At 43.7% G+C, this 26,703-nt stretch overlaps 1 protein-coding gene across 6 annotated transcripts in view; it reads left to right on the forward strand.

Moving 5' to 3' along the window:
• ZNF469 (zinc finger protein 469) overlaps positions 1-26,703 on the forward strand; it is a 278,243-nt gene that overhangs the window by 26,741 nt on the left and 224,799 nt on the right. For 4 of the 6 annotated variants that reach the window (XM_081202588.1, XM_081202586.1, XM_081202591.1 and 1 more), the window contains exon 2: positions 12,535-12,625. The gene's annotated coding sequence lies outside the window, so the exon portion shown is untranslated. Of the gene's footprint in view, positions 1-8,098; positions 8,141-10,055; positions 10,074-12,534; positions 12,626-26,703 lie in introns of those variants that run through there. The other 2 variants (XM_081202587.1, XM_081202590.1) reach the window with 2 other exon arrangements.

Here is a 26,703-nt window from a genome sequence, read left to right on the forward strand (position 1 = left end):
TTTCTTGACTGCAGACCCTTTTCATAGAATCATAGAATCATAGAGTTGGAATAGACCACAAGGGCCATCGAGTCCAACCCCCTGCCAAGCAGGAAACACCATCAGAGCACTCCTGACATCAAGCCTCTGCTTAAAGACCTCCAAAGAAGGAGACTCCACCACACTCCTTGGCAGCAAATTCCACTGTGGAACAGCTCTTACTGTCAGGAAATTCTTCCTAATGTTTAGGTGGAATCTTCTTTCTTGTAGTTTGGATCCATTGCTCCGTGTCCGCTTCTCTGGAGCAGCAGAAAACAACCTTTCTCCCTCCTCTATGTGACATCCTTTTATATATTTGAACATGGCTATCATATCACCCCTTAACCTCCTCTTCTCTTTTCCTTGGTCCATAAATGAATGGAGTATAAGGAAGGGTCTGCAAGTGGGAAACTTATTGGGGAATCATAGAGCCAACCATAGACCCAACTGTTGAGAGATCCTGGCAGGGGGAAACTCTCTTGAGCGCGTTGTTGTTGTTGTTGTTGTTGTTGTTGTTGTTGTTGTTAATTAACATTTTAATCCTAAACTTTTGCCAAGCACCCCAGAACTAGTACAGCCCCCCACACCACTGTTCCATTTTATCCTCACAACAGCTGCTGTGAGGAAAATGAGCTGGGGAGAAATGGGCTGGCCCAAAATCGCCCAGTGAACTTCAGGGCTGAATGGGGTCCGTTTGGCCTGACTCTAACGTCCTAACTCAGTGTTGTCTGGTGCCCATTGGGACTGGTAGGGTGGAAAACAGGGAGGCTAACAGTAGGTGAGGCCAGGACAGGCAGAACCAACACATTCTAGCTTAGGCCCCATTTGTCTTCTCCCTGCTGAGTTCCACAAGGGAAATTCTGAGAGTAAGGAGGAGGTAACTGATAGGCAGGGCTGCCCCCTGGACTGATTGTAAGAAGGCAGACGGGCTGGCTGAGGTCCTGCTGAGGTTGGCGGGACAATGCCCCTTTTGCCCTGATGGGCTGGCCTGCTCTACACTGACTCTTCTCAAAGGAGCCCAAAGCCTCCTGAATTCCGATACTTGAGGCATCAGAATATTGCCCATTGAGTCCTAGCCGGTGTGCTTTTTCCAGCTGGAACTCACTGGAATTCAGTTCCCGCACCTCTCCGGTGGGTGTCATTGCCATTACAAGTGTGATTTCATGGAGAGTTTCAACACCAGTTTTTCTAGAAAAATAGCAAGAGTCCTGGCAATTATGATTTAATTTTTGTTTTTAATGACAAAGGTCATATTTGCACGACCACTGTGTTTTTTGTTGATGTTGCGCTTGTAAAAAAACTCTGCTTGTGGTGAAACTGTCATTGGACCAGCCTGTTGTAAGCACAGAGGCAAATATATTGGACTCCACACTTCCAAGCTACTTTAGGAAAGCGTCACAGTGGCATGAGTCAGTAATTACTCCCTAAAACACGACCATTGGAAGTGGCCCCCTACTGAGTCAGACACTTGGTCCCACTAGTTGATTATTGTTGACACTGACTGGCAGCAGCTCTCTAGGGTTTCATGCAAGCATCTCTCAGAGCCCCACCTGGAGATGCTGGGGATTGAACCTGGGACCTTCTGCATGCCAGGCATGTGCTCTGCTCCTGAGCCACAGCCTTTTCCTATCCTGTTGTTGATACAGCTGTTTTTAGTGACTGCTTTATTTGGCACTTCTGTAACCTCCCGGAACGTTCTGCTCTGGATGGTGGGTTAGGACGGGCAGCCACAGTATGTTGAGCTTGTTGCCTTTTCACATGGAAAGTTCTAGTTCCTTCCAGCTTCCTCCTTATCTTTTAGGTAACGGAAGCCAATCTCTTATTGTGACCAGGCCGCCAGTCCTCCCTGCTTCCTTTCCCACAAGCGCGAGCCCAGACCTATGCCAAGAAACAGAATATTGTTGCCCAGCTTTTTCCTCTGCCAGGGCTTTGTCCCTCAAGTTGCTTGTCCAAGAATGTCCTCCGATTTCCCAGTGGACAAATTGGCTTGGCTGCTTTGGCTGTGAATGCCTTTTGGATTTGCCAAAGGTTTGGCTTGGAGTGCCTCTTTCAGCCTTGATGTGCCATTAAGCTCACTTGGCCCGCGGGCTGCCATTTCAAACAGCAGGAGGCGTGGAGATTCTGGAGCCCTTGCTGGGTAATTTTGCCTCTACAGGATGTCTTCTTGTAGACATCCAAGATGCAGAGGTGGAACTGCAAGCCAGCAATCCTCGCCGTAACTCTTTTGTGTTTGAGCAGAGGGTGGAAAAGGAGAGCTTCATTGCATAAGTGCATCCAAACAAAAACAGGTGATGAGTATTAATAAATATAAATCTTTTATTCTTTGGTATGTTATTACATAATCGGTCGTGTGTCAGAGCAGGAGCCAAAAATAAAGAGTTCCAAATAACACTTAAATAAGGAGATATTCTGCTGTCCAGAGTTAAAGTAAACACAAAGGGCTGGAGCTAACTGAACCTTACTCAGAGTAAACCCACTGAAATAAATGGACTTAAGACTAGTTGCCTCCATGAAATTCAGTGGGTTTATTCTGAACAAACCAGTGGGTTGGATCCTAGTAGAATCATAGAACAGTAGAGTTGGAAGGGCCCTTGAGGGTCATCTATTCCAACCCCCTGCAATGCAGAGATATGCAGCTGCTCCATATGGTGTTTGAACCTGCAACCTTGCCATTATCAGCACCATGCTCTAACCAACTGAGCTATTATTCTTAGCGATACACTGATTTCACTGGGCCTATTTTAAACATACCAAGGCCCCATTTGCACTACACATTTAAAGCAGTATTATTGCAATTTAACAGTCATGGCTTCTCCCAAAGAATCCTGGGAACTATAGTTTGCTAAGGTGCTGGGAGTTGTCAAGAGACCCCGTATTCCGTTCCCAGGGCTACAGTTCCCAGAGTTCCCTGGGAAGGGAGACTGATCGTTAAACCACTCTGGGAACTGCAGCTGGGGGGGGGGGGTGTGGGGTCTCCTAACAACTCTCAGTGCTCCTAATGAATTCCAGTTCCCAGGATTCTTTGGGAGAAGCCATGACAGTTAATTTGCAAGTTTTTAAAGTGGCATGATACTGCTTTTAATGTATAGTGCAGACAGGGCCTGAGGCTGGATTCCATGGATCACATCCAATCCCCTCATTCCACAACTTGCCTAATGAGAAGGGCAGCTACCCAAATGCCTTGGACAGTGATCATGACTGGTCTGTAGACCAGGGTAGGGGACCTGCAGCCCCACCAGATGCTGTTGGCTCCTAAGACCCCCAGTCATCATGGCCAATAGTCAGTTATGTAACACTGCCTCATGGGACGTGATTCATAAATGAAATGATAAGAATAAGAATGATGAGGATGTCCGTATCAGTGAACAGGGCCGCCTTGGGCACACACTGGCACCAGCATCGGATGGGAATGCTCCTGCTCTCGCCTCTTTTCTTGTAGTGCCATCTTTACAGTTGTCCTCCCTGGGTGGTGCACTTTGCATCCCTCTCCCTGCTGTTGCTGCTGCTGCTGCTGCTGCTGCTGCTGCTCCTCCTCCTCCTCCTCCTCCTCCTCCTCCTCCTTCTCCTCCTCCTCCTCCTCCTCCTCCTCCTCCTCCTCCTCCTCCTCCTCCTCCTTCTTCTTCTTCTTCTTCTTCTTCTTCTTCTTCTTCTTCTTCTTCTTCTTCAAATGTGTGGGTTTTTCACACACTGCATTCCTTGAGTTTGTGGTCTGTGTATTCAAAGAGTTGAGATCTTGTACCTGGCTGCAGCTCTGTGTGCTCAAAAGTGCTAATTTTTATGGCCGCTGATTTACGGCCCTATGAAATTGGCTTTTCGTCTTGGAAAAATAATGCATATGTGGTGTGGATCCCGGGATTAGCGCCGCTCGCTTTCCATCACCCGCTCCAGCATTCCGAAAGATCCGCTCTGGAGGGGTGTCATCACAGCTGCTTCCTTCGCAACTGTCTGAAAAAAAAGGAAAAGAAACACCCCCAAAAAAACATTGTGCTGGGAAAGCAAGACTTTTCGCAGATTCCAATTCTTTTGTTTCATCTCCGAAGTCAGAATCGTTATTCTCAGTATGCTGTGAGTGAACTTGCTGTTAGGAGCTGCACTCCGCATGTGTGTTTTAAATATATATTTTTAATATCACAACTTTAATAGTACAAAACAATCCCCTCCTCATCTTGTAGAGGGATACAAGGAGTGTCTAAAGTAAAACAAAAACAAAAAAACCACCAAAATCATTAATCTTGTCAGTACATCCCATCAGAAAGTATAACAATTAAAGAACACCATGTTCATAGCAGCCAGAAAGCTTTGTTTGCTGCTGGAATATGTCTCTGTTTCACTTTTGGTTGCACAAATCTCAAAAGAGCACTAATATGCTAATTAGACTCCTCATATTTTGTTCCTTTAGCCAAACGTAGGTTATTTGTTAATTCCTTCATCAAAACAACTCATCAAGTCATCTTATACCAATTAGCTATTTTAGTGCCATTTAGGTCCTTCCTTCCAATATTGAGCAACAAACTAGCTGGGCAGCTGCAAGAATATAACCAACTAGAGGTTTGAAATGGCAAACCCTGTTGTTGCTCTGAAAAACGCTTAATCTGGAGATTACAATAGTTGCTGTCCAGTCATTTTAGTAATTTTTGCAAAGACCACAGTCCAAAACACCCAACACTTTTGATGAGTCTGTCACATATAGGAGATGCTCCTTTTAAGAGATGTAACACTGGAAAAGGGCTGTCAGCTTCAGCATTTTAAGGCTGAAACTGATAATCAGTTTCATTGGGCAGTTTTGTCTTGACACTATAGCTTTGGGAGAGCTATAAACCTCTTTAATACCTTTTTGCTGTTGCTTTATTTCCACCATTCTTCTTCTGTTCTTGAACAAGTTGGGGTATGTGTGTGTCTACTGAACTTTCTCCTTCCTAGAGCGTCCCTAGCCAATCAGAGATCACTTAGCGAATGTGAGAATGTCATGCTGTCATGTAGCTCATCAGATTTGGCTAAGTGAGGACATTCCTGATAGCAAAGGTGACTGAGAATGAATCTTCACCTGGGTGATTCCAGCCAATCACATCACCAATCCCTCACCCCATCTCACGTGGCAAATGTTATGGCTACCAGTAGTTTTTGTAAAAGATTTTCCCATTTGACTTAACTTCCCCCCTCCACATTTTTTTCCTGAGAAGCACAGTTGAGGGAGAGGCTAGATAAAAGTTTATAGCTTCTTGTTTCTGACATTATTCAGTTCTTGGAAAGTGAAAAATATCCCAGGAAAGTGCCTTTTTCCAGGGGGCTGTTTTGGCAGGAAGGCTTTGTTCTGCAGTTAAAAGGTACTTACAGTAACTTACTGTGTGGGGAGGAGGAGGAGGAGGAGGAGGAGAGAACCCCTCTGTGCAAACCAATATGTAGAAAGAAATGCAAAGTGACAAATGATGTCAAAGGTTCCCTCTCACCAGCACGTGGCTTAATTTTGTGTGTGTCTACAGATGTGTCCAATTTAGTTTCACAAGCCTCTTTTGGGGAATCCAGATGGCCTTTGAACAGGGTGACTACAGACCTTATCCAGCCAGGGAGATGTGTCTGGACAGGTGCCTGGATGCAAAATATCCGTTTTAAAATTCAGAGAGTTTTGTGACCAGCTCTTTCAACTTTTCACTGCATTATCTATTGTCTACTGCTCAATTGAAAAATGCAGTTCTGTATATCCCTCTCTACTTGTTCACTCCCTCTGGAACCTCAATACAGTGGTACCTCGGGTTGTATACGCTTCAGGTTACATACGCTTCAGGTTGCACACTCCGCTAACCTAGAAATAGTGCTTCAGGTTAAGAACTTTGCTTCAGGATAAGAACAGAAATCAGGCTCCGGCGGCGCGGCGGCAGCAGGAGGCCCCATTAGCTAAAGTGGTGCTTCAGGTTAAGAACAGTTTCAGGTTAAGAACAGACCTCCAGAACGAATTAAGTACTTAACCCGAGGTACCACTGTAGTGGTGTGTTTTTGGAGGGGGGAGATATAGCTGAATGTTAGAACATCCTTTTTGCATACAAAAGATTCTAGGTTCAGTCTTCAGCATCTTCAGACAGGACTGGGAAAGACACCTTCCTCTCGCCTGAAACCCCAGACAGCCACTGCCAGTCAGTGTAGACGATACTAAGCCTATGCAGTATAGAGCAATAAAATGTCTCAGCTTGAAGCAGCTTCCAGTGTTCCTATGAAATGTTCCTCACACAAGCTGCTGTTGAAATCCGAACAACTGCATCTAAATGGTTTAACCTCAAGGTTTTGCTTAAATGCTCTGCTCTTACGCTTTCCTTTAAAACCCTGTTGAAATGTCAGCCTTGCAGCTGTGAAGTCTCCACGGGTAGCCAGTTCTCGTGCTTTGCCTACAGCGAGGGGTAAACCCTCTATTTTTGTTTTGTGAGTGAAAGATCTACTGTTTTTCCACTGTCCTCTTCCAGGAGGGTCTTCTTATCCGAACGACACTAAAGGTGTCTGCAAATATTTTCTCTCCTCTCCAAGGGGGCTCTCTTTATCACTTCCTGATCCTGGCAGGTGGATTTGGTAAAGCTCTTACCGTTTATGGCTGCCACATGTTAACAGTGCACTCCTTTGGTCCCCCTTCTGGTGTCCTTCTGAGGAATGGATTTTCTTCTTACTCTTCTCAAAAAGGACAACAGCCCACATAAAATTAAGCAGCTATTTTTGCAGCATTCTTTTATGAACTGCTCTTTCAGTTTCTTAACTCACCATTGGGTTGCAAAGATGTGACTCACAGCCTTTTACCCATGAATTGCCCGCATGAGACTCTCTGCCTTCAAATACATTTTGGGAGCCTCTGTTGGCCCAGAATGTGGCAGCCAGGATGTCAGCTGGAGCTGGCGGATTAGAGGAATGGAACACCAGGAATTTAGGACGATGCCTTATACCAAGTCAGACCATTGGCTCACTTAGCTCAGTGTTTTCTACACTGACTGGCAGCAGGTATTCAGGACTTCAGCCTAGGGAGGTTTTCCAGCTCCACCTAGAGATACCAGGGTTGGAACTTGGGACCTTCTACATGCAGAGCAGATGTTCTATCACTGAGCTACAGCCTTCCCCAACCAAGTCATTGATCAATCTAGAATAGCGTTGCCCTCTCTGACTGGCAGTGATTCTCTAGGACTCTCCTGCACTTTGAACCTTTTTAAACTGGAAATGCCAGGGACGTTCTGCCTGCAAAGCAAGTGCTCCATCCAGTGAGTTGTGGTCTTCCTCTCCTCTTTGGAATAAATAGCACTGGTATCCATATCATCTGCATTAGCTTCCAGTTTGTGGCAGACTAATTCCAAAGTTTTGAGTTTATTTATTTCGTTCCTAAATTTCTCTCCCACCCGGAAGGTGGGAGCCCAACGGAGCCCAGAGCGGTAAACATCAAAAGGTTAAAATAATACAATTAAAGGTGTGTTTTTTAATCACATATTCAAAACATTTGAAAACCATCTCAAAACAGTTTAGAACATCTAAAAGATTCAAAGGCAATCCTGTTCCCTCATAGTTGCTAATGTCCAGTGTCCTTCAGCTATCAAATGTTTTTAAATGTCTCCTGAAAGTCAATAACGAGCAGGACAGACACACCCAACCAGTGGGTGCATTTCACAAATGGGGAGTCACCACTGAGAAGGCCACCAAACCAGGCAGCAGCCAGAGGGCGCACCTTTAATAACCCTTAAGTGGCCTGGGATCAGCTGATGTCCTCCTGTACTAATCATTGTGGTATACCTCTGGGATCTTCCCATGATCCCCTCCTGCCATTGGAAGTGCAGTTGGTGCAGGGAAAAGATAGTGTTGTGGGTCCTGGGGCTGCTCCAGGTTTTGTTTTATATCCGACAGCTGCTTGGCTAGACCTGGCATGGACTTCTGGGGGCTGCTCTAGGCCTTGTGTTGCCTCTGGAGGCTGCCAGGCCTGGCACGGCCTTCCCAGGGCCACTTAGGCTCACGTCGTCTGGAGACACATCGCCTCATGAGCAGGAAGCCAAAGATAGCAGGGATAAGGAGGGGGAAGGGGGGGAGAGCAGGAGGGCCAGGGAGGGGGAGTTGCAGGATGGTTGGGGGGGGGATGCCCTGAATTTTCCTCACAAAATGTTGAAGGGTATGTCATTCTCATTTTAAATTGCAATTATTAAATATTTCAATACAGCTTTTACACTATTACTACTATTCATTGTTAAAGCCCTCTGAGAATTGCCACTCTGTGAGGGGAATAAGGGCCTCTTAACATAGGGTTGCCGTATTTCAAAAAGTAAAAACCAGGACACCCCGAAATTGATGAGCTTTTTTTAGACAACCCCAAGTTGTTAGGCCAAAAAAACATGACTGACTTGCCTAAGATCCAGGACAAAGTGCCACCTTTTGGAACCACCCCCCCAACGTCAATTCTGCCTTCGAAATCCTGGTATTGTCCGGGAAAATCTGAACGTATTGCAGCTGTATCCTAACAGTGCTTGACCCCCTTAACCAACTACAGGGGGAAGCCATGGCTATTTAAAATGGTTCCACAGTGCTTAAAATGTGTGGTGTGAATGTGGATTCTCTCACTCTCACTCTCTCTGTACATAGATAAAGACATTCTGAACCAAGAGTCACCACTTTTGCTGTAAAAGCTTTCCAGCCTCAGGAAATGGTAAAATGCGGTCTTGACTATGCTACCACTCAGTGGATTTGTAACTGGCTGACTGACCGAACCCAAAGGGTGCTCATCAATGGTTCCTCTTCATCCTGGAGAAGAGTGACTAGTGGGGTGCCACAGGGTTCTGTCTTGGGCCCGGTCTTATTCAACATCTTTATCAACGACTTGGATGATGGACTCAACGGCATCCTGATCAAATTTGCAGATGACACCAAACTGGGAGGGGTGGCTAACACCCCAGAGGACAGGATCACACTTCAAAATGACCTTGACAGATTAGAGAACTGGGCCAAAACAAACAAGATGAACTTTAACAGGGAGAAATGTAAAGTATTGCACTTGGGCAAAAAAAAATGAGAGGCACAAATACAAGATGGGGGACACCTGGCTTGAGAGCAGTACATGTGAAAAGGATCTAGGAGTCTTGGTTGACCACAAACTTGACATGAGCCAACAGTGTGACGCGGCAGCTAAAAAAGCCAATGCAATTCTGGGCTGCATCAATAGGAGTATAGCATCTAGATCAAGGGAAGTAATAGTGCCACTGTATTCTGCTCTGGTCAGACCTCACCTGGAGTACTGTGTCCAGTTCTGGGCACCACAGTTCAAGAAGGACACTGACAAACTGGAACGTGTCTAGAGGAGGGCAACCAAAATGGTCAAAGGCCTGGAAACGATGCCTTATGAGGAACGGCTAAGGGAGCTGGGCATGTTTAGCCTGGAGAAGAGGAGGTTAAGGGGTGATATGATAGCCATGTTCAAATATATAAAAGGATGTCACATAGAGGAGGGAGAAAGGTTGTTTTCTGCTGCTCCAGAAAAGCGGACACAGAGCAATGGATCCAAACTACAAGAAAGAAGATTCCACCTAAACATTAGGAAGAACTTCCTGACAGTAAGAGCTGTTTGACAGTGGAATTTGCTGCCAAGGAGTGTGGTGGAGTCTCCTACTTTGGAGGTCTTTAAGCAGAGACTTGACAACCATATGTCAGGAGTGCTCTGATGGTGTTTCCTGCTTGGCAGGGGGTTGGACTCGATGGCCCTTGTGGTCTCTTCCAACTCTATGATTCTATGATTCTATGAAATGTGGCTTTGATTGTGACAGTCCTCACTCACTGGCACCTCTCCCCCCCCCCCTCTTCAGCTGGCAGCCATTACATTTTTATGCTACCTATCAATGACCATTTTGATATGCGGTTTTATTTTGATGCATTTGTTTTATGCTTTGGTGACAGTAGAATAGATAAGATAAAAACATCATAAATAGAGCCTTTAGTCAAAGACCTAGTGTGGTGTAGTGGTTCGAGTGCTGGACTAGGACCTGGGGGACCAGGGTTTAATCCCCACAGCCATGAAGCTCACTGGGGCCAGTCACTGCCTCTTATCCACCTCACAGGTTTGTTGTGGGGATGGGAACTATGTGCACCACCCTGAGCTGTGTCCTTGAGCTCTTTGGAGGAAAGCTAGAATATACATGTAGACATATTCAGTTATTCTTTTTATTGCACTTTGTATACAAGGAAACGTTTTGGATAGCCACAGGCAGCCTTTCTGGCCCGCACCCTGCCCCACACCCACTCAGAGCAAACACTGAGCCGGCATTCAGTGCTTCCCTCCCTATGCAATTGTACTCTGCAAACAAATTATTCTGTGACATTAGCTTGATATTCTCAAATCCAGTAAGTGTTGAGTGAAAGCTGAATCGGCATAGGAAGCAGGTAAAATGATTATATTGTGGAGCTAATGCTCGGCCTATTTAACGTCTTGTTCTCAAAAGGAGATGGCTGCCATGTTGATTATCGGAAAGACTCACTCTAATGGAGTCTGTGCAATAAAAGGAAAAATAAGATGAAAACCAGGCGGGATTCAGTACATGTGATTGAATCCTGGCCTTTTTGTGATTAGAGTTCCTTTGTTGCTGATGAAGCAGGATTGGTGAATAGCCAACCCTGATGCAGGAACCAGCTAAGGTATCATTAGGCACTTCATTCAGTCCAAGCTCAGCCTTCCCTCCTTTCAAGAGGGAAGAGAGCATCCTCTTTGTTGATGAGCACAATTTGAACATTTGATACTTTAAACTCACTTTTCTTTGCTGATGAGCTATTTATACCAGAGCAAAATCAATGGAAAGGGAGGGTCCCTGCTTTGGTGCAGTGCCAAGATTGTGGTGGGGGGGGGGGCTGAAGTTCAAGTTAGGTTTTACTCATTTCTTAATTTCAAGCATTTGGTATTGTAGCAGTGGAGTTTCCCCCATTGTTTGTAAGTGGACCCACACCCTGAGTTTCTCATTATTTGGGTTTGGGATTCATTAGCTAATAGCACCATGATTGCAATCTCAGAGCCTCTGGAAAAAAATACTTGGGAACAGAAAGAAATGAATCATTTAAAATAAAAAGAATAAATCTAGATACAAATAGCAAAAGAGCAGGGTCAAACCACTTGGAATCAGATGTGGATGTTTAATTATCCACTTTTGCATGGCAGATTGTTCTGTTGCTCAGTTGTTTAATGAACCTGCTGAAGACTGCCTGCTCTTCATTATTTTATGTCTCTTTTTCTCTTGGGGGGACAAAAAAACCAAACACTTCCAGATATATAATCTCAAGAAATTTTAAAGCAGTTTAGAACAAATATATAGAGTCATAGAGCTGGAGGATCATCTGGTCCAAACCTCTGCAAGGCAGGAATATGCAGCTAGCTGTCCTGTATGGGGATCAAACATGCAACCTTGGCGTTATCTGCACCTACACTTGTAACCCGCTTTGAGGTGTTGTTGCTGCTGCTGCTGCTGCTGTTAATCAAATTGTATAAATTTTATTAAATAAGACAAACAAATTAATAAAACAGCATTATTCCTTCAAAAAAACTCTCTAATACAATAAAAGTAGTAGCTAAGCAGTAAATAGCATATATAAAATATTAATTGTGTTTAATATATGCTTCTTATTGTGCCCTTCCCTGAAATCCCAATATAAGAAGTGACCAAGAAATTTAAATATACTGTATAAAGCTCACAGGAAAAGCATAAAATGCACATCAGGTTATGCACTTTAAAAGCCTGAGCAATTTCGCCATCAAGGTGTGGTTGGCTTCACCTGTGCTGCTCTACCCTCCGGCCCTTGAAGCCTTCAGAAGGGAGTTGTTTAATGGATACTTTGACTTGGTCTGCTGGTAAGCTGTATGCTTACTTAAACGTTTATGTGGGTTAAATGAACTGTTCGTTGTTGATTTTTAGTTTCCCCCCAGGATTATGTTCCTGTGATATTATATGTCTTAGTATGTATTGTTATTGTATTACTGGAATAGATACTAGATACTAGAAACTGCTTCTGGGTTTTGTTTGTAGGGCAGCAGATTGTACTATAAGTACAAAGCTAAGGGATTTCAGCAAATGAGGGGAGAAGTTCTGCAACTGAGAGGTGCAGTTTGGTCCCAGTACATTTTGAACTGTGGTGGTTTCTTTATAATGGGGAAACCTCTTTTTCCTTTCTTTGCTTTGGTGTGTGGGTTTATCATCACTTTATAATAATACAATCACAGCATAATAATAAGCATTTCAGAAAATCATCTAATGCATTCTTCTTCGTACTCAAAATTTTCAGAAATATAATACATGAGTTATATTTTTCTGAAAACAATAGATTCCAAAAACCAATTCCAGCAATAAAGTCCATCTTACAGCTCAGTGGTGGCTATAATTTTCTGATTTTGGAGGGGGGGGGGTGTAACATTCATTTTGAAGATAAATATTGGTAGCTATTCAGAGATTCCCTCCCCCATGTTTAATGCTTTTTAAAAATCGTATTCACACAGAAGTCCCTCTATACATGTATTTTGTTTTATTTTTTCTATTTAAGGTTGGTTCTGGAAGCAGCAGGGATGATTCCTTCTCAACAAAACCACTTCTTCAAGAATCCTGAACTAGGCATGCCCTCACTATGAGGAAAAGTAAGCCACATTTTTCTCTCTCTTACCTGTGCTATACGGAAGGGAATATACTCTACCTTACTCTCACATAATTATGTATAACCTCTAAAAGCTTTCAGTTTTCTGCTTTCCCTCTTGCCCTTGGATGAGTAAAATCTTGTTTGTTTTATTTTATTTTAATTAAATATTTTATTAAGGATTTTCTTGTTTTACAGAAGTGAGCGTAATGCCTTGTATATATTTTTTTCCCATGTAACATTTTTACAAATCCGTTTCATTTGTTGAGGCATTAGGGGGAGAAGAAAAAAGAAGAAAAAAGAAGGGGGGTGGAGGGAGGGAGGATGGATAGGGGTGGGGTCGGGTGGCGGTGTTTCTATTATGTTTAATGTATGTAGAGTTTAGTGTCAGCGTTGCTTGTGTTGTTCACTTGTGTTCCTTTGGTGGTGAGAGAGGTTGGGGTTGGCCTAGGGTGTGATTGTTTGTTTGTGATTGGCTGTGGTGATCTTTGTTTTTATGTGTGAGTGAGGTGGTCCGCAATCAAAAAACAATGGGAGAATGACATAGGCTATGAGATTAACCCCACTCAATGGACCAGAATGTGGTCTAAACCCCCCCTTTAAATCCATATCAACAAAAAGAAAAGAACTCACACTGAAATTCACCTACAGGTGGTACCTAACACCAAGGAATCTTGTTTGTTTTAAAAGAATTGTGTAAAACAACCTGGCTTTTAGTTTTTCTCAGTTGATCTAATCTTGGTGCCTAAATGCCGTTGTACCTAAGCGGAAGGAAAGTTCTCAGTGATGCTGTTATTAAGCTGAAGGGAAAACATTATTTCCACAGGATTGCGTGCAAATGTTACATGCACCTCATTCTCTCAGCAGTTAGGAAACAAAGGGGGCTTGGTGCATCCCTTGGCTTTGCTTTTGTTGGAAGGAAGGTCTCTAGAAGCTTGTCTTTGTGATGTGTGGTTTTATTTGCTCTTATATACAGGCAGAACGTAAGAGAGATGGTTCATAGTATTAACACTCCCCAGCAGATCTTAGCTTCCCCCCAGTCAATTAGGCATAGCTTTGGGTTCTCACAGAGAACAAAATCCAACCCTCCTTGTGCTTTCTAGCCCCCACTGACAAAACTGTGTGCTCAGTTCCACTTTTCTCTTACAGTCACTGACTTTTGCAGCCAGAGGAGAGGAGAGGACTTCTCCTCTGCAACTTACCTTCTAGAAATCTCTCCAGCTATTTAGTTCCTACACAACACTTTTGCCCAAGCTTAGCATAACAAAGCCAACATTTAGCAAACTTGGCTAGGTCCATTAACATAACAAAGTGTCTGTTTTGACCTACTTTAGCAGTTTCTATTACTTTACAGAAATCCCATCTTACAGATATACAGTTTCAGGTTTGGAGGGAACCCCAAAGATGACATCTAGAGGAAGCATTAGCAGGACCATCCTATAAAAGCATAAAAACCAATGGCCCATCTAGTCCAGCATCCTGTTCTCACAGTGCCAGCCAGGTGCCTATAGGAAACCTGCAAGCAGGACCTGGACACAAGAGTGCTCTCCTCTCCTGCGGTTTTCAGCAACTGATATTCAGAAGCATTGATGCTTCCAATAGTAGAGGGCAGGGAACATAGCTGTAGTAGCTAGTAGCTATTGAAAGCAATGCCATCCAGGAATTTATCTAATCCTCTTTTAAAGCCGTCAGAGTTGGTGGCCATCACTGCCTCCTAAGGGATCCAGTTTCATAGTTTAACGATGCTCCGCATGAAGTACTTCCTTTTATCTGTCCCAAACTTTCCATCATTCAGCTTCATTGCATGTCCACCACTTCTAGTATATCATGAGAGAGGGATGCATTTTCCATAAGCCTGAATGATTTTTGCTGGATCCACACATGCAATTAAAGATTGTTCATGTGCAACAAGTCATGCAAGCTGGAGCAGATCACATGAGCTTCTGATTCTGCACCATTTTCTGAATGGCTTGGAATCTGATCTATGGCTTGATGGGATGGGAAGCTGCTGGATGCGGTTTTGAAGGAAGAGCAGTGTGGCAGCAACTTATAAATTCATTGCAATGTGCCCTACCGAGAGAGAGAGAGAGAGAGAGAGAGAGAGAGAGAGAGAGAGAGGGAGGGAGAGGAACATCTGTTGCAGGCATACCATCATTTTTCACTACAAGCCTGTAATGTTTCATGGCTTCCCCCTTGAGGATGGACTCGTGACTTCTCAGAGCTCCATTCATTTCCCAGCTGCTCTCTATCCTCACACACTGAACATGTGTAAGAAGAAAAAGCCTCCCCTTCCCCCTCTAAGAGATCCTGAATTTCTGACATGCTTGCGATGCTTTCTCAGCCCTTGGAATCCCAGCCTCTGGTCCATCCCTGCTTGCATTAATGGCCCACAGCTGCATCACATTCACAAGTGACCGCAACACTCCTGGGAGAAGGGAGAGGTTTTGGCTATGCCACCGATGGAGGCTCAAGTGTTCCCCTTGCTTATGTGAGATGCGCCATGACCCTGGCTGGCTGTTTATGGCCCTGGATGTTATTTACAACTTGGAGAGGCAAAATTATTCTTTGAGAAAGGAGCCAACATTTTAAAAGTGTCTTGAGTGAAGCCACTTCCCTGGAGAGGGGGAGAGAGAGCCAGCACACGATGTGTTTGTCACAGTCTCCCATCCTTGGGTGAAACCAAAGCAACACAAAGGCCTCATATTGGCACCAAGACAGTGGTTGAATTGTTTCCAAATAGTACTCACTGTTTGTTTCATCGTTGTTTGTGTTTATTATCCAGCTCTCTCCGGAAGCTTTCAGTGGCAGAAATAATTGTGAAAGGTGGAATTAATGTGCATGGCGAGGTTAGGGTGCCAGAGAGACAACTGGCATTTGACCCCCACTCAGAGTATATAGATTAAAAAGGCCTGCACTGATCCATGGATCAGTGAGATTAGATGGTTAAAAATGAAAATCTTGTTGACTTAGCTGAAATCTTTAGAATCTGTCAATCTTCTGTTTCATCAGTGTCCTATGTGAGGTTGATGGGCAAAATGCTGTTTTTAAAACAATTTTCCTTCTTTGTTTGCTTTCTCTCAAATCACTAAATCTTACTTAATTATTTTGGGACTTGCAAGAAATGGATGGTGGCACTTGCTCTTTCCTTGGCAACCCAGTGTGACTTTGGAAGACAGAACTGTTGCATTCTTCTGAGGATGCTTCTTTTTGCATGGTTTTTGGTGTGTGTGTGTTCGCGCTCATGCACATGAACCAGAGGTGCCATGTTCAGTTCCACTTCCAATAATACCAGTGTTGGATCAGTGCCTCAGTCCATAGACACCCGTAGCTGCCTGCCTGCACATGCACTCAAGGGAAGACAGGATAGACATTTAATAAATAGTTAGAGGAGGATCTGCACCTGTGGAACAGTTGCCTGGCACTGGATCATCAGATGCCCAAGAGACAAGACTTTTAGAAAGGGTTCCAAGGGTGGGAGGGAAAATCTGTCAGTTTGAGTGTCTCTCAGTTTCTCATTGTCCCAATCTTAAATTCAGTTCTCCACATTTCCACGGAAAATCGTGATTATTATTATTATTATTTAAAAAAAACCTCTTGAAACTTTTCCAGCATTTAAGTAATAATTAAGAAAAAAACAACAACAAATGCACCAAGCAACATCAGCAGGAAAATATAGTAACAAGGAGCCATACACAACACACACACACAGTAAGAGGGGGGGGGGAGAAGACTGAGCAGCCAAAGGATCTGATCCATATCAGATTCTGTTCTGATGAGGTGAGAGCCCAGGTGGAAGACAAAGCTGTGAGTTGGAGTTGACCTGAAGCCAAAGGACACCCAAAAATACCGAAGGTGGTAGTCCAGAGACCAGTGGCTAGGTTTCAGAACCATGGCTAGTGATCCTGCAGCAAAGGCAAGAAGTTTGGGACACAATCCTCCCTTGTTTGAGCACCCAGTTTATAAAGTCGCACAATTTGTTTGTCGGCAAATTGCGTGTCAGTTTGTGGGTACCAACCACAAAGCTCAATCTGGGGTTGGATTTGGCCACGTAAAAGTGTCCTGGGCACTTAGCCACGTGTGGTGTGGAAATGGCATCTCAGCCGCCAATTAATATCACCCTGTACTTCCATCATTGGTTGGAAATCATTTATATCCATCTGTTCCTGCGTTTGGTCTTGGAAGAAAGAGAATAATATAAAATATATAATTCTGTGGGCCTCTTCCCCCCCCCCCGCCCGGCCCCAGCCATTAAATGTAAACAGATGTTTGAGACATCCTTATGATATATACACATGGTGGAATAACAACTCTGTGGTAATCACTTTAAAGCGGCGGCCAGGGAGATATGAATCTTCCGGTGGATGTGGAATGCAGTGCTGAACTTCTTATTTGTAATCTTGGAAGGGAACATGACATTCACAGGCCGCTTAAGGACAGCGGACGTCCATGGTATGTCCTTATTGACATGCAAAGTTTTATGGAGCTGAAAATTGGTTCAGGCTAATTATCCTGGATCGATCTCTGCCAACGATGCAGTGGGACACAGGGTGGGGGGCATTTAAGATGAGACGAAGCTCTGCTCTTAGGGATTTAGTCTGAAGTTTTCAGGGCTAAAAAGCAGCAGCTCAGAATGGGATCATACAGTGATATATATAAAACCCACATATATGTATATATTAAAACAGCAGCATAGATATTGCAGTCTAGGCCAGAGAATGACTCTCGGTATAACAATGGAAAAAACCAACAAGAGTTTTGGGAACTCCAGCCCGGCATCATCAGTTAAAAGCAGATCAGAACAAAAAGATGTTTAAGGCCCCTTGAAACTCATATAATAAGAGAGCCAAATGTGCATCCAAGTGGGAAGCAGTTCCACAAGGATGGGCCTGTGCCACTGAAAAACAACAACTGTCAGGATTCAGCCTGGCTCAGATTTGGGACATGGGGTCTCCTTGGAGAAGGAACAGCAGAAGACCCTAGGTGATCTACACACTTCCAGTGACCCTGAGAAGCCAGCAGATGCAGGCATTCCTGCCTCTGGATCAGAGATCTCCACACCAGTTGTCTGGATGAGTTCCTGACTGGTGGTTGTTCCTCCCCATCACCCCCAGGAGGGCTACAGGCAGTGGCCGACTTTCAGCTCTAAAATTTCAGCAGCACCCTGTGTGACGCTAAAATATGGCACCTCCCCACCTCTCGTGCTCCATTCAGCAGCGTTGTTGTGGTGCCCCCTGAAGTGTGCTGCCCAGTGCTACCCTAACAGGGTATAGATGAGATGGCAAAATAGGCAGGATCCAGGAAAGGGCGAAGTCTCCAGCCCATATATCATCAGTGAGTCTGATTACCTTCACTGCTATAGCAACAGTTAATTTAGAGCTCTGCCTTCCTGAGCTGGGGAAATGGAAAAAGGCCCCGTTAATTCACCATGCCTCAAAAAATCCTATGTTCTCTCTACACTGTTTTCAATGTATTTTGGAATTCTTTGCTTCTGAAATCTATGCAGTCAAACTGGGGTTAGATACTAGCAAATTATATAAATGTATACTATGTCTCTTAGAGACACCAGGACCTGAACCTTCTGCATGAAAAACACATGCTCAACCACTGGGCTTGATAGTCTCCCCTTTTAAAATGGGTCTAAAAGAAGAAACTGAAGAGTAAATGAATGCTCTATACAGAAAGCAGAGCAGATCCTGGGGAAGGGCTGTAGCCCAGTGGAAGAGTGTCAGCTCTGCATGCAAAGTCCCAGGTTATCTTCAGCTAGGGCTGCAAGGTCAACCCTGTCTGAAACCCTGGAGAGCTACTGCCAGTCAGCGTAGACAGTGCTGAGCTAGATGGACCCATGACATTCTGTCAAGCTTCCTGTTCCTAATCTTCAGCAATGTGCAATTAGGGTGTGTGTGTGTGTGTGTGTGTGTGTGTGTGTGTCTGGTGGTTCAGGAGCTGGGATGTGACAAGGCTGTCCTTATTTTTATCTATTGGAGAAGATCATATCCTCACTGGCCGTCCTTTCCCTTTCCTTGGCCTCCTGCGTCATGTTGCTTTTGTAATAAAACAAAACAAACTATTCCAAACCCACAAAATATCACATAATGTAAGCATGTAAATTGAGCAGATTTAATCTGATTTTATATACCAGGCGGATATTCACATAATTTATTTGGAGGGCTGGATGTCAGTACAAGATATGGGGTTCCTTGGGAGGGAGAGAGGGGAAAGTTACACATCCATTAAAATATTTTTATATGTTATATGCTCTTAATTTTTGCACAGCCGCAAAATGTCAGCTGAGGACAAATCTGACACTGCTCGGGGGAGACACCTGTTTTTCTCAGTCTTTCCCTTTCTATTGCCATTCATGTAGCACTTCTGCGTCAGCCTTGAATCTGACCCAAGGCACTTTGGTTAAGGTTCAAATAATCCCTGAAGCATTTGGCTCCTTTTCCAAAGTATAGTCAAATCTTGGAACTTTTCTTTAATAATAATAAAAAAGACACCCACCCCAAAGCAACATTTTCAGTGTCCTGGATGCATCCTTTTGCCTCTGAATTCTGGATTTTCAGCATTCACTAGCAAAGAACCTGCAATGCCTGTAATTGCTGAGTGTCAAGTTTGTTACACAGAGACTAATGATTAAACACTGAGAAAAACTGATAAAAGTGGTGAGATAAGGGCGATTTGGCTTTTCAGATGGAAATGCCTTTGGGGAGGCTGGCTGTTTGAAGTGGAGGATAATCATCTAAGACACGAGACTGTGGGAGCTGTTGGCTGTTTTGCTCTGGATCACGTCTAATGACTTGGGGCTAGCCAAGCACAGGAGAGGAGTGGGCTATTTGGATTATGGGTAACTGAAGCACTTTCTCTCTCTAACTCTCTCCTACTGAGCTAAAGTACACTGCCCTCTGGTGTAAGTATGAATGGTGATGTTTTGTGCAATCTAGTATTTTTCTTCTACTCTGCTGATTAAGATAACCACTTTGGAGGAAAATGGGGCTCCTCTTCATTTAATTGTTGCATAGAAAATTGGGTTTTGTTTTTTTCTACTCACAAGCCCAGTCTCACCTGCCAAAATCCCACCTTCTGCCCACCTGGCGAGCTCTACACAGTCAGTCTCCTTCCTATCTCTCGGTCTTAGGGGTCCTGCTATAGAGCTAGTATTTTTTATTGTATTGCTTATATTTGTAGTTTCAGATTGTCCATCCTTTGGGTTGAATTCCTCACTTTAATTCTATGTACATCAGAGACACCATATGAATAAATGCTAATGCTAACAACAACAACAACAACAACAACAACAACAACAACAACAACAACAACAATTAATAGCGACTTGTCAAAGGCACCACAGCCTTGTCCTCTCAGACCCAGATCTTGGTGGGTGGGTGCATTAAAAAGTGTCCTGGCTCTCACTCTCAGACACAATTTTCAGCCTGAGATTCCTGGAGGCTTTACTTCAAAGTCAGCACACAGTTAAGGTGTAGATGAAGTCATTACATCAGATGCAGACCTCTAAGATGCACAGCAAGGTGCAAGCTAAGACACCTCAACCCCTGACATGCCCCTTTTGTTCTCTTTGTGAAGAGCAGAGTGGGCACAGTCATTTGCACATTTGGTTCTTGTTCCAAGCAAGTGGACACTCCTGGGAGTAGTCTGGGTCTGCCAGTGGAACTTCAAAGATGGGACTTGGGTCTCCTTGACCAGCAAACCTAACTTACTTTGTGGCAGTAGGGATGGGTGAATCAGTCCATTTCGGTTTCTTTGCTTCTCATTTGTACAATCTTAAATTCAGTTCTCTACATTTCAGCAGGAATTTGTGATTCATTTTTTTTAAAAAACCCTCTTGAAAAACCGTCAACTTTTTAGTACAAATTTCTCCTAATACTCACATTTTTGCAAAGCAGTACAATCCCAAATACAATGTAATTTTGTGTGTTATTTCCCCTAATGTAATCCATTTTAATGCGCACTTTACACTGACATGGTCCAAAGGAAAGCAGAGCAATACATTTGGCAGCTGCTTGGCTCCAGAAGTTGACGGAAGGAGGCGTGCAAGGCACCATCCAACCATCTTAGGTACTCTCCAGTGGCACAATACATCTGGCTGTTAAACAGAAGGTTGGTTGTTCAAGCCCACCCAGGGACTGCTGTGGGCAGGATTCCTACATTGCTGGGGGTTGGACTAGTTGACCCTTGGGTTCCCTTCCAACTGTACAATTGTATGATTCTAGGGTTTACTCCTTAGCTGCCTCTTCTCTCAAATATGTGCCTCAAGGCAGTGAGTACAGATTTTTTCTTGGGACTTCCTGGTGCACATCTCCCCAGGGGTTTTGCTAGGTACTCAAAGCACGCAATGGGCGGGGTGACAGGCCCATAACACCAGTTTGCATATATGTATAACAAATTAAGACTGTGAGTGGCTGTGAGAGGAGTCTCACCAGCGCTGCACTTTGCAGGGTATATTGCAAAGTGAAAAGTTTGGAACCCACTCAGCAGGAATACAGTTGGAATCAGCAGAACCATAGAGTCAGAAGGGACCCAAAGAGTCATATTGTCCAACCCTCTGCAATGCAACTGCTGTCCCAACCGTTTCTTTGGTCTTTCTTTCCTTTCCTTTTGAATCAATCAGAAAAGCCATCCTGGAGGTTTTCCAGTGAAAACAGTATAAAAACTATTTGAGAGAGAGAGAGAGAGAGATGCTACTAGTACATTTTGGAAAGATCTAATGGAAGGCATCACAAATGACAACAAAGAATTATTTTTCAGAAATTTGCAGTGCCAGGGTTTAGGCAAAGGAAAGCAGTGATGGAGGGACAAAGTCCAATGTCAAAATTGTTCTTATGTTTTGAAAATATGGCTTTGTTCAAGAGGCTCCAACAATGCCTATTGCGGCGAGGACAACTTTTGAGATGTTATCGTATTGGCCGCTGGTTAGCAAACCAGAAGCAAAGTTCCTTTTCGAGAGACTGCTCCCCAAGGCCACCCACTCTTCCCCAAAGCCCTGCAGAGGCATGCTATACCATTCTGATTTATGACTAGTGACACACAAACGTACAGAACTGCTGAACTTTTCAGGACCCTCAGAAATGCAGACTTGGTGTGCTTTTTTTATTCTTTAAGGAATGCTGATGTGCGCATGAATTGGTAATATCATAGTGGACTTTGGCTGGTCTTGATATGAACGTCCTCCTAGTTCTATGTGTTTTGGGCCAGAAGAACTCTGAGACCACCGGGTCTCAGCTATGCTCTTGGTTACACCTCGGTGCAATGTACAGATGACTCACTTGTGAGCTGGGTGGGCTCCCTCCTTTGCAATCAGAATTGAGAATAATAATTCAAGGATGGAGAATTGGAAAGGGTTGGTGAGAATATCCTTGTTTGGGGAGAAGGAGGGCCAACTTTGGCTGTTCCGGAAGGGGAGATGGACAAGCCCTTTAGTTTTTGGAATGGGGTTTTCAGAGGCTTTAGTAGATTGGCCATTGTGTTTCAGGGATGCTTAAAAAACCAAGCTCAAGTAAACATGCAGCCAATAAAGTGTTCAGGCATTATTTCCCTGAACAGAAAGAAGATAAAAGAGAAAAATGATTATATTAATCAGTGCAATACAATTTGAGCTGACTGTTGCTCAAGCTGAGATTGATCCTGATGGTTCTTGGTGTTGAGGTTTCTTTTGTATAGGTAGACTTGGCATCAGCATTTCACAGTGGGGTATTTCTGCACTGTGTGCCACTTTCCTGGATGTTTATGTCAATTCCACTCCATTTTTGCATTAATTTGCATGTTTTAACCCCCCCATCCTTATTTAAACATGCATATCTAGATATGCATTTTATCTCAGTGTATACATTTCTAAAATAGCACATTCTGAGTACGTTTCCTGAGCCAAGAACTGTATTGCAAAATTCCGAGAAGTGCAAAATCTATGGGGTAATTACATTCTGATCCAGAAGCTGCAGTTAGCACAGAATGCTGCAGAATAGTTGCTGACAGGTGTGAGATTCTGTCAGCATATATTACCCCTTTTCAGAGATCTGCATCAGCTGCTGATTTGTTACCGGGCCAAGTTCAATGTGTTAGTAAATAAATCCCTTAACAGCTTGGAATCAGTTTTCTTGAAGGATTGCATTTATCCCATATATGCCCACTTGACTGCTTTGATCTGTGGCAGTATTACAACTGACCCATCATGTTCATTTCACACTTATAAGGATCTCTTAGTGTGGCAGCTCCTACACTTTGGAACTCCCTGCCTACTGACATTAGACAAGTACGTTCGCTGTTGTCTTTCCAACGCATACTAAAAAATGTATGTATTTAGGCAAGCCTATCCAGCCATATAACGCAGACATATATTAACTTATATTGAATATACTTGCAGATTTTTTTCTTTTTTATAAACTTATTTTCAATGTTGATTTTTTAAATCGACAATTTAATATTATTTGTAAATTGCTTAGAGGTTTTATTGACAGTTAAACAGCATTAACATTTTAACCAACCAAACAAAATACATAGTATTAGTCCAAAAGATGTGAATTAGGCCAGTTCATTTCAAGTGTGGGTCAGTTCGCATTCTCCCCCATCGTTAGGTGGGAGCCATTTGTTTAAAAAGTCAAATACTTAATATGTAGCTAGAAAATAGTGAAATGAATGGAATCCCCCACATCAGTCTTGAGTTTCCTTCTTAGGTTTGTCTTCTTTTCTGTTTGTACAATGGCTACATTATTTTATTAAAATATTCCTTCAAATGAATAATGTGAATATATTTTAAAAATCTAAAACACTTTTAAAAAGACAATTAAAACACAGTTTAGACATTAGGCTGATATTGTGTATTTTCTACCTCTTTTTGGACAACATTGAGTAACACCAGATTTGCAGTTATTTAGATAAATGTAATCATCAAGACAGGATCCTTCAACTCAGATAAAAATCTTTTTAACAAATGAGCACATGCTGGATATTTAGAGGGTGTTGCTGGTTACCAAAACTTTTTAACTGCTGGAAAAAACCACTCCTGTCTTTTTGCAAATTAGAGTAAATTGAATTTTATTTCCATTCATGTGAGGGCTTACTTACTAGTAAATTGCATTAGACGCTCACAACCTCCCTTTCTCTTGCTCAAAGGCTTATTTGAGGCCTGTTGGATTTCAGCTTGGAAAATGAGCTGCAAATTACGTAAGCTCAGGGGTTGGGGGTTCGAGACGGCAAGCTGAACGCATCCAAACGGTGGTTTGTAAACACAGTTTAGAGTTTAACAAGAGTTTAATTCCAGACTGTATACATTTCTAACATCTGTGCAATTGGAACCAGACATGGGTGCTTTATTAATAGAGATCTATAGGGAGAGTTTTGTAAAAGAAAAAAAAATTCCATAGCTAATTTGCTTGTTTTCAAATGTGGGTTTGGGGCCTCTTTTTGTTTTGGAATAAATTTCCTCATTGGGCTCCAAAATTTCTCTTTAATAATGCAAGGGAAGAACTGGTCTTGAAAATAGAACATCTCAGGGCAGCAAGCCATTGAATTCAATATAAGATTATGGAAAGACCCCAATGCTAGCTAGGCAAGCTCCTCTGAAGCTTTCTGGGCTGTTGAATCTCACTTCAGCACTGGCGATGGGATAAGATGGCACCTGAGGACAGGAAGTGTCAGGAGTGTATGGCAGCCCTGGTGGGATGCACAGCTAGCTGTCTTCCAAAAGAGGGGAACGGATGGGGGGACCCCAGAGGGATGGTGTGTGTGGCAGGGGTGGGGGTGGGGTTGTCTGCCACTGCTGCCCCAACAGTTCTTGCTGCTTGAAGCAGTTGCCGCACTGCAAATCTGCAGTTTTGACTAAGGTACTGTTTTTGTAAGCAATTTCCCCTGATATTTTTGTGGATACACTCCTTTTTAGGCACACATTTCTCTAATATGTATATTTTCATTGTTTGGAGAACTGCATTGCAAAATTTTGGATAAGTGTGAATTTCAGAGGAGGGCTGTGTTTCAGTTTTCGTATTGTTTTGGAAAGTGTGAATGTAATAGATACAGCATTGGCACAGTACTCGACCGTGCGTGTTTCCTGCTCACTATGCATGGTCCCCTTTGCCTTTTCTCCAGCCCCAGTGTAGAATCCAGCCATTTGTCAGTATGGAAATTGGTTTTAAATGCATCTAACGCAGGGACAGTGTTGGCAGAGAGGAGCGTGTTGGAAAACTGGGCACCTTGAAACTTTATTATATGCAAAGGGAAGCCATATGCGGAGTGTGAAATGAAATCCTCTGAACCAGTAACTAGCGATTACGATTTATGTGACTGGGTGTTAAATGAGAGGATTGTTCCTTTCAGCATCATCAAACCAGTGTTGTTTCTGGTTTCAGCTTGCTCGGACTAAACAATGCTTTGGAAATGTGAGTCTCTTTCAGTTCTGTTATCAGGCTCCAAAAGAGCAGGGGCTGGTGATATCCAAATTCAGGGCACGAGACTAGCCATCTTCAATTTAGAGGTCTCTTACTTAGCATCATGCCTCCGATTGTGGGCAGCATCTCACGACTTAGAAGATTCTGTGGTCTGAGGAGAAGGAATGTAGATCAGTGACAGACTGTCCCTGGTTTGATACCTGACATCTCTACATTTTTTAAAAAAGGACCAGGGAGCAGGTGGTGGGGGAAAGGCCTCTTTATTCCTGTGACCCTGGGAAGAGGCTGCCAGCCAGAATAGACAATGCTGGCATACAAGAACAACTTAAAGCTGCTCCTTAGACTCCCAGAGTAAATAACAAGGTGTGACTAGTGACCAGTATTTGTCATATTCGTTAAAAGCCTGTTAACGTCTTCTTCTCTGTTTTAGCATTCTCAGATTCTGTATTTCAAAACCATCACTCAGGTCCCCAGGCTCTGAGCTTGCATGGAGCTTTTGAAAGTCTGAAGATCTCAAACACCTGGATTTTGAAAGTGATATTTGGGTTCTATGAGCCTATTGCCAGTTTTGGGGATTGATTTTCATTCTTGATAAACCACAGTTGTTGTGGTCAAGTTTTTGGGAGAAGATCCTGCTAGCAAGGGAAGTCTGCCCCCCATCATAGGCTGTGTGTGAGGTATAACTGCTTGGCCCCACTTGCTCTGAGGACCTCACTGGGCTTCTGCCTGGTAGGTGGAAGGCAAAGGGCAACACCAAGAAAGAGGGCAGGAAATGCCAGCTGAACAATCCTGGCACCATATGGGCACCATTATATTTCTATTCGTCTCATCACACTTGAATGGGATTTTGTAATCTTTTGTAAGCCACTATAAGAAGCTCAGGGGAAAGAAATACTCAGAAGCAATAGTTTGTGAAACAAGGTATTTCTGTTCCCCAAAACACTGTGTAATCCCAGGACACAGGCACAGAACAGCATCAACCCATCATGCTGACAAAGAACACAAACTCTGTGATCTTCTAGTCCTTGCATGGTCTCTCTTTGCACATTGGCACCACTGTCCTAGTGACACATCCAACACAGTGGAAGATCTCCATGTAGGCGTTCTCTCCCTGTGCTCCCGTTCTGAAGCGCCTCCTTTCTCTAAGTTGGTTTTCCATTCCTCTTCTCCCACAGTTAACAAGTGTGCTTACGGAATCCATGAGTTCATTGGAATCCTGTTGTTAGATCCATTTCCAGGAAGTCCTCCCCCCCCCCCAATGCACCAGGCTGTCTCCATTACCCTCTGGAACGAACAGTGTTAATGGATGCTGCGAGGTTTAGCCCCGTAGGCGAAGGTGGTTTGGTGTACGTGTTTTGCAAAGGGGGCAGGGGTCGGGAATTAAGCCATACAGAAATGTAGTCAGCTGCTTTGGCCTCTGCCTTCTGCTGTTTATCCCCAGACCGCCTCATGGTTTGAGTAACCACCAACAGCCACAATCGCAGTGCACACAAAAGCTGTCTGAGAACAGCCCACCAAGAAAACATCTGGAAGCAGCAGTGAGCAAATCACATGCTTTCCACCACCAGGGCTTGAAACTTAGAACCACAAGACATGTGAGTGGACAGCCAGCCAGGAGTTGGGTTTCTTTGTTTTTTGAATACAGATTTGGGGAGGTAGTATCTATGTGTGTGTGATTTGCCATCCC

The sequence above is a fragment of the Podarcis bocagei genome (genome assembly GCF_964188305.1).
Source record: "Podarcis bocagei genome assembly, chromosome: 7".
NCBI lineage: Eukaryota > Metazoa > Chordata > Lepidosauria > Squamata > Lacertidae > Podarcis > Podarcis bocagei.